This window comes from Nicotiana tomentosiformis, chromosome 3, assembly GCF_000390325.3.
Source record: "Nicotiana tomentosiformis chromosome 3, ASM39032v3, whole genome shotgun sequence".
Classification (NCBI taxonomy): domain Eukaryota; kingdom Viridiplantae; phylum Streptophyta; class Magnoliopsida; order Solanales; family Solanaceae; genus Nicotiana; species Nicotiana tomentosiformis.
Window position 1 is genome coordinate 43179159 of NC_090814.1, and position 9208 is coordinate 43188366.

Genomic DNA, 9208 nt, shown 5'->3' on the forward strand with positions numbered 1-9208 from the left:
TTCATTCCAAAACCTCCCCGAAACAAATCCAACCACCCCGGAAAGTCACATAACCACACATGAACAAAGAAGAGGCAATAAATAGAGGAACGGGTGTCACGACCCAAAATCTCAATCCGCCTTGATGGCGCCTAACACACTTACTAGGCGAGCCGGATATAACCATACAGAATCAACATAAGTCTAAAACCTTAACATAGCTGAAGAATACCAATACAAGATAAAATCCCCCAGAACTAGTAAATATAGAGTCATGAGCTCTAATACAGAAATACAAGTCTAAAATGGCCAAATACATTACTGTTTGAAATAAAGACATCAGTACATAAGAATAGAAACGCCAAGAGTGCGATCGAGAATGTAGTTCTACCTCTTCTCTCGATGATCAGCTCAATAAGCAACTCCGCTACTGATGATTGGGTATGACACATGGATCTGCACAATTAAGTGTAGAGTGTATCATGCGTACAACCAACCCTATGTACTCAGCAAGTATCATAACTAACCTCGGTGAGGTAAAAGAAGCAAGAATTACTCAAGTATAGTTTCATAAATTCAATAAGTACAGAACACTCATGTGATCATGTCATAAAGCATAGACAAAATCATTTGTGTGTGAAAAAATATTCAAGTACTCTGCTCAGTCAATGATCCAGCATATAAAATGATATGCAAATAATCAGATAAATAACCACAAAAATTGCAAGTAAAGATGAAATGCAAAATCCAGAACAAACACTGGCCAAATTTTCCTCTATATTTCCATATCCATATCAAACCACTGATCAGCTTTCCTCAAAATCGCTTGTACACCTTCAAGAAGGCACATGAGAGGGTGACCTTAGGGGATGGATCCATATCCACACGCAGCACAGCCAATTCAACGTGCTATCAGCCCGGCATGGTCACATGCTCAATATCATAATTCGCCAGGCGTGGTCAAAGGCATAAAAACACAATTCGCCCTGCGTGTTCATAGGCATAACAGCACAATCCGTCCAACATAGTCACTGGCATAACAACACTATCCACCCGGCGTGGTCACAAGCATCCATTCCAACCCACATCACACAGAAGCGAATATAGAAAAACACATGTATGTGATCAATAAATATCAGATTTCATGCTCCTGGACTGGTTTAAGTGACATGCTAAAGTGTATGCATATGTGAAGTGTGATATCATAGTTCAAATCGGCAATTTCGTCACAAAAATAGCAAATATCAAATTGAATTAGGTGATTAGCCACTATGTAATCTCAAAACATGGATCAAGTAGCTCACAACAGGGCTACAAATATGAGAAACATCACAACTTAAAGTTTAACAGTTAATTCGAGGCATATCATAGTTTAAGCACTACCCCGAGCATAGATAAATACCTCGGTGCTCGCACATGGGCTCAATCTCCCACACATATGCGTACCCATACCATGGAGCATTCACATATAACTCAGGCAACTAGTGCCTCAACTATGTTTAGGTAAGATACTTACCTCAAGCAAGCCAAATTACTCCTCTAACAAGCCCTTCCTGCGTGGATCAACCTCTGGACGGCTCGAATCTAGCCAAAATAACTTAATACCATCAATAATAGCCATAGAAAACAATTTCAAATCATAAAGCTAAAGTCTTGAATCAAATATGCAAAGTCAACCCCGATCCGCATCCCGAAACCCGACAAAATTTACAAATTCCGAACACCCATTCAAATATGAGTCCAACCATACCAATTGCATCAAATTCCAACCACAAATTGACCCCCAAATCACCAAATCTCACTCTCCAACAACATAGCCTAAAATCCCCAAAATTCACATTAAATTCACATTAACTAGTTGTAATAATAAATGAGTAATCAACATTTATCATCCAAAGTGATTAAACTTCACTTACCTCTTCAATTGTAGCAAAGCGTCACCCGAAAATCGCCTTTAGCCGAGTTCCAAAACTCCCAAAATGAGAGAACACTCAAACCCTTCGAATATAAGAACCTGCCACTGATTCTGCATCCACGATCACTTAACTGCATCTGTTGTCCCACAGGTGCGGTCCAAACATCGCATCTGTGATTTTCCTTCAAGCTCCAGCCTTCCGTATTTGCGGACAATCCTACGCATATGCGCGTTCGCTTCTGTGGACTGTGAGGTACAAAACCTCTCCTAGATCACCTTTACCCTCTCCAAGGCATCATGGACCAAATCAGTGCCCAACAACCTAGCCTACCCAGGCTCAAACCAACCAACAGAAGAATGACATCTCCTTCCATATAAGGCCTTATAAGGAGCTATATAGATACTCGACTGATAGCTGTTGTTGTAGGAGAACTCTGCGAGTGGTAGAAACTGATCCCATGAACCTCCTAAATCCATAACACAAGCACGTAACATGTCCTCCGAGATCTAAATAGTGCGCTCAGACTGTCTGTCTGTCTGGGATGAAATGTTGTGCTTAGCTCTACCCGAGTGCCCAACTCTCACTACACCGCCCTCCAAAACTGCAATGTTAACTGAGTTCCTCGATCCGAGATAATAAAAACAGGCACACGATGAAGGAAAACAATCTCAAGAATGTCAATCCGAGCCAGCGTGCATCAAATTTCTTCAATGTCCATGGAAGCCCAACTACAAAATCCATCTTGATACGTTCGCACTTCCACTCTAGAATATCAAGCCTCAGAAGCAAACCACTAGGGCTCTGATGCTCGTACTTCACCTGCTAATAGTTCAAACACCAAGCAACATACTCAACAATATCATTCTTCATCCTCCTCCACCAATAGAGCTGCCTCAAATTCTAATACATCTTTGTGTCACCCTAATGAATGGAATACCACGAACTATGGGCCTCCTCAAGAATCAACTCACACAACCCATCCACATTTGGAACATAAATCCGATCCCACATCCTCAATACCTCATAATCTCCAATAGTAACGTCTTTAGCATCACCGTGTGACACTGTGTCCTTCAGGACAAGCAAGTGGGGATCATCATATTGATGCGCTCAAACAAAGGAGACCGTGAAACCACGCAAGCAAAAACCCGACTAGGCTCCAAAATATACAACCTCACAAACATATTGTCCAAATCCTGAACATCCAATGCTAACCATCTCTCCCCAACTAGAATATAATCAAGACTCCCCATACTCTCGGCCTTCCTACTCAATCAATCGGCTACCATATTGGCCTTACCCGGGTGATAAAGAAAGGTAATATCATAGTCCTTTAGTAGCTCTAACCACCTCTATTGCCTCAAGTTCAGATCCTTTTGCTTGAGTAAGTGCTGGAGACTTCTATGATCCATGAATACTTCATAAGACACACCATAAAGATAATGCCTCCAAATCTTCAATGCGTGAACAATATCTGCCAACTCCAAATCATGAATAGTGTAGTTCTTCTCGTAGGACTTCAAATGACGCGAATCATAAGCAATAGCTCTACCCTTCTGCATCAACACACATCCAATGCCAATCTGGGAAGCATCACAATAGACCGTGTAAGAGCCTGATCCTGAAGGTAAAACCAGAACTGGAGTTGTAGTCAAAGCAACCTTGAACTTCTAAAAGCTCTCTTCACACTCCTCAGACTATTAGAATGGGGCACCCTTCTGGATCAATCTAGTCAAAGGTGCAGCAATGGACGAGAAACCCTCCATAAAGTGGCGATAATACCCGACCAAACCAAGGAAACTCCGGATCGCAATTGCAGAAGAAAGTTTGGGCCAACTCTGAACTGCTTCAATCTTCTTCGGATCTACCTTAATCACTTCAATGGACACCCCGTGCCCCAAAAACGTCACCAAATCAAGCCAAAACTCAGACTTGGGGAATTTAGCATATAGCTTCTTCTTCCTCAAAGTCTGGAGTACGATCCTCAAGACTCTACTAAACTTGCGTATGACTCGTAGAGCCTATGAACTTAGAGCTCTGATACCAACTTGTTGCAACCTTAAAATCCCACCTTAAGGATCGTGATGGCACCTGGTCTCTACGACTAGGTAAGTATATCACATAACAACATCAGACAAGATATAACAACTTAATATTAAATAAAACTGAGAAAATGGCCCAAAATATAACCAATAACAAAATATGACTTACACATCCCAAAACCCGGTAATACAAAGTCATAAGCTCTACGGAGAGTACACAAGATATTCCATAATCCAATAATGTTTTGGATCACAATTTAAGCAGTAGCATAAATGAAGTAAGATGGTGACTCTGAGGCCTACGAACAGAACGATAGGTATACCTTGAAGTCTCCAACCGCACAGGCACAACTCTCAAAACCAACACGATCTGAATTACCTGGATCTGCACAAGATATGCAAAAGCATAGTATGAGTACACCATAACGGTACCCAGTAAGTATCAAGACTAACCACGGTGGAGTAGTGACGAGATTTAAGTCAAGACACTCACTAGACATAAAAACCTATGTAGGATATAGCTATAAAGAGAACAACGGAAAGCAAATAAGTAGATAAATGGCAACAAGGAGTAAACATGCGGTAAAACGGTAAAATAATCAAATACAAGGGAAATAAGTTAAGGAGAGCAATGACAGTTCAAATCATCAAGTCGTTCCAACACAGGATTTACAACCAAAAATCACCCCGAGGTACCATACCTCATAATCACAAATCATAAGCCACAATCACGAGTCTTACACATATGGCACCTCGTGCCCACATTATCAATCACCTTCGCACGGAAAGACCTCGTGCCACAAAATCTATCGTATTTGTGTCAAGTACCAATAAAATATTCAAAAAGCTTATTTAAATAAAGCATGACAACCATTAAAATAAAGTAAATCATCAAATGAGATAATTGTCATGACCCAAAATTCCTCCTTAGGAATCGTGATGGCACCTAGTCCCTAGGACTAGGTAAGTCTAACACATAGAGAGTTATTAATAGATTCGAACCAATTAACTATTAAATATGAACCAGTAATTGCCATACATAGCCAACAACCATCAATATATGTAAAATATCTCAAAACCGGAAGTACAAGTCATAAGCCTTTCTAAGAATAACTATGAATATCAAATACATCACTGTTTTGAATAGAAGAAAATAGTAACAACATAAACTCCAGAAGGTGATTTCGAGGCCTCCGAACATGATGACAGGTATACCTTGAAGTCTTTGCCGCAACTCACAATTAGCTAACTAATGTCCGGCATACTGCGTGGTACCTGGATCTACATAAATATGTGCAGCAAGTGTAGCATGTGTACACCACAGTGGTTACCCAGTATGTATCAAGACTAACCCCAGTGGAGTAGTGACGAGGTACAATCAAGACACCTACTAGACATAATAACATGTACAAGTATGAATATGTAATGGCTCGGACGGTAGTTTTAAGTGTTATAGTCTCGTTCCCCTATTTACTACTCATTTTATGCTTAATTGTTATTATGTGACTTTCCAGGGTAGTTGATTCAGTTCTGGGGATGTTTCGGAATGCGATGAGACACTTAGTCTCAAGATTGGGAGCTTAAGTTGAAAAACGTTGATCAGATGTTGACTTATGTGTAAACGATTCCAGAATAGAGTTTTGATAATTTTGATTACTCCGTTGGGTGATTTTGGACTTGCGAGTGTGTTCGGATAGTGATTTGGAGGTCCGTAGTTCAATTAGACTTGAAATGGAGAAAGTTGGAAAATTCAAAGCTTTGGAAATATAGAAGTTTGACCAAGAGTTGACTTTGTGGTTACCGGGCTCGGATTTTTGTTCTGAGAGTTAAAGTAGGTCCGTTGTGTCATTTATGACTTGTGTGCTAAATTTGAGGTCAATCAGACTTGATTTGATAGGTTTCGGCATCGATTGTAGAAGTTGGAATTCGTTAATTTTCATTAGGCTTGAGTTGGGATGCGATTCGTATTTTTGATGTTGTTTGATGCGATTTGAGGGCTTGACTAAGTTTGTATTGTGTTTTAGGACTTGTTGGTGTATTTGGTTGAAGTCTCGGGGGCCTCGGGTAGAGTTCGAATGGTTATCGGATCGAAAATGGGACTTAGAGCATTGCTGAAGCTGGGAGCCTTCTGGTGTGATCGCACCTGCGAGAAGATTGGCTGCAGGTGTGATGCCGAAAGTGCGGCTGATGTAGCATAGGAGAGGAGCTAGGCTGGCCTGGGGTGTGACGAAGGTGCGAGGGGACTTCTGAATCTGGGAGCCCGCAGGTGCGAGCAAGGCTCCGCAGATGCGGAGAAGATGAGTGTAGGCTGTCTTCGCAGAAGCAGATTGAGGGTCGCAAAAGCACTTTCGCAGGTGCGGAACTTGGAGCGCAGGTGCGGACCCTGTGGACTTAAGTAACTTCCGCAGAAGTAGAACTCTTATCACAAAAGCGATTCTGCACGTGCGAATATTTGGCCCGCAGGTGCAAAGGCACTGGGCAGAACATTAAATTCGAGGGTTTCATGATTTTTCTCATTTTTGGACTTTTCAAACTCGGTCTAAGGAAATTTTTGAGAGGAATTTTTAAGGGTTTGTTGAGGTAAGTCACTTGTGATCATTTGTATTCAATAATATTCTTTCCCCATTAAATTTCTCACCTAGTTTGTGTGTTTTTAAGGTAGAATTTTAGGAGTTTGAGGCTAGGGATTTGGAGAGTTTAATTTGGGAATTTGGGTGACGATTTGGTGTTAGATTTTGGTAAATTTGGTAGGTTGGACTCGTGGTTGAATGAGCTTCCAAATTTTGTAATTTTTATCGGATTCCGAGACATGGGCCTGGGGGTCCACTTTTGAGTTGACTTTTTGAATTTTGATTAAGAACTTAGTAATTTCATATGGAATTGATTCTTTTACCTCATGTTAATTGTATCGAATTGTTTGTGGCTAGATTTTAGGCATTCAGAGGCCGATTCGCGAGGCAAGGGCTTATTGGAGTAGAGATTTGCTCGCTTTGAGGTAAGTATCATATTTAAACTCGGTTGAGGCACTAGTTGCCTGAATTGTTGTGATAACCACGTGCTTTTGGGTGCGCACATGCGTAGGGAGTATCCCATGTGCGGGCACCGGGATTATATATTCATGTTTGGGTTGTGTTCGGGATCTTATAAGCCCAAAAATGACTGTTAAGCTTTGATATCTCACATGTCGTAATAGTTTATGTGATCTAGTTGAGCCCCGATGAGGCTTCTTAGAGGTTTAACCCCTGAACGAGCTTAATAAATGCTTTTCATTGATGAAATTACCGGTTTGAGCAACGATAGAAAACTATGTACATGCCTACACTTTAGCATGTTATTTACATCAGTCCAGGGACATGGTAATCTTATTTCATTCATCATATACCTGTATACTTGTTTTATTGCTTCTGTATGATATTGTTGGACTATGGCATGCGGCTATGCCAGGAGGATTATGTTATTGGCACATGAGTTGTCCGTGCGGATCCATGTATTGATATTATTAGCACGTGAGTTGTCCATGTGGATCCATATATTGATATTATTTACATGTGAGTTGTCTGTGTCGCACGTGAGTTGTCCATGCAGGTTCTATTGTTTGCACGTGAGTTGTCCGTGCAACACGTGAGTTGTCTGTGCAGTGTGTGGAACTTGTATTTCCTTGATCATTTATCTGATTTACTTGTTTCTTTCCTCTACATGCCACAATATTGTTGAGCGGGGTATTTTGAGAAACCAGTGCACATGTACACACAGATATTCTTCTCACGAAGCCTTATGAGTTAGCTTTAAATATTATACAATGTTGGTCTAAAGGGACAGAATCACACTAAATCAACTAGTATCCTAAATAATTTAAGCTTCTCTTACCTTGCCTTGTTTAATTGCGATACTTATTGAGTTGGTTGTACTCACCCTACACCATGTACCTCATGTGCAGATCCAGGCATTTCGGGGCATGGTGGTTGTTGATCGTGGAGTTTTTACCTGTTCGGAGATCATCGAGGTAGCTGATATGGCGTCCGCATACCTTGACTCTCATCCCTCTATCTTTCAGTTTTATTTATTCAGTTCTACTTTCTAGACAGTGTATCAGACTATGTTATTATATAAATGCCCATGTACTCCGTGACACCCTAGTTTTGGGAAATTTCTGTATTTAGTTATGACATTTTATCTATTTTTATAAGAGATTACTTATTTAAACTTGTTTAAGAATATGTTAAAAATTTGAAAGTGTCGGTAATGTCTGAGTTGCCGGCTTTCCTAGTACCATGATAGGCGCCATCACGACAGGTTGAGTTTTGGGTCGTGACAAGTTGGTATCAGAGCCTAGGTTACATAGGTCTCACAAGTCATGAGCAGATTTAGTAGAGTCTTGTGGATTGGTACGGAGACGTCTGTACTTATCTTCGAGAGGATGCCGAACCCTTGGGAAAACTTCACATTCTTGTATTCTTGTTGTGTGAATTTGTTGCTTCCGGGAACTGAACTTCTGTTATTCTATTCTCTCACAAATGGTGAGGACACGTGCTACCAGACCTTCACGTACAACCACCAGTACCACCAGCTAGGGCCACGAGAGGTCGAGGCCGTGGTAGGGGTTGAGGTGCAGCTCGTACAGCAGCTAGAGCAGCACCTGCAGATCCACCAGTTTCTCCAGCTCAAGAGCAGGTACCAGATGTGGTTGAGCCAATGGGGCCAGCTCAGGCACTAGTTGTGCCCATTGTGATTCCAGGCCTTCAGGAGGCTTTGGCTAAGATATTGACTATATGCACTAGCCTAGCTCAGGCAGTTTCGGTTCAGACCGCGCCAGCCACTTCTTAGACCGGGGAGGTACTCATACTCCCGTCGCCCGCACTCCAGAGCAGGTGATTCAAAGACTTCAAACACCAAGGGTACTACCAGCCCAACTGGTTGTAGTTGCTCAGGCCCAGGTGGGTCCCGTCATGAGTGATGATGAGAAGAAGAGACTAGAGAGATTTTGGAGACTCAAGCCTCCATCATTCAGTGGGGCTAAGTCAGAGGATGCCCAGGACTTCTTGGATAGGTGCCAGCAGATGCTTTGCATGACAGGTATTCTGGAGACCAGTGAGGTCTCATTTACTACTTTTCAGTTTACTGTGGCTGCCTTCAGATGGTGGGAGGCCTATGAGAGGCGCAGGCCAACCGGTGCAGCACCACTTTCATGGCATGAGTTCTCCGTTCTCTTCTTGGAGATGTTTGTGCCACATACCTGTAGGGAGGAGTTGCGTAGGCAGTTTGAGCAGCTGC

At 41.8% G+C, this 9208-nt stretch overlaps 1 long non-coding RNA gene across 1 annotated transcript; it reads left to right on the forward strand.

Moving 5' to 3' along the window:
• The first annotated feature begins 6757 nt into the window (after positions 1 to 6757).
• On the forward strand, positions 6758 to 8140 carry LOC138908738 (uncharacterized). Its single transcript, XR_011415141.1, has 2 exons — positions 6758 to 6932; positions 7875 to 8140. It is a non-coding gene; the product is annotated as an uncharacterized lncRNA (long non-coding RNA).
• Positions 8141 to 9208: the final 1068 nt, after the last annotated feature.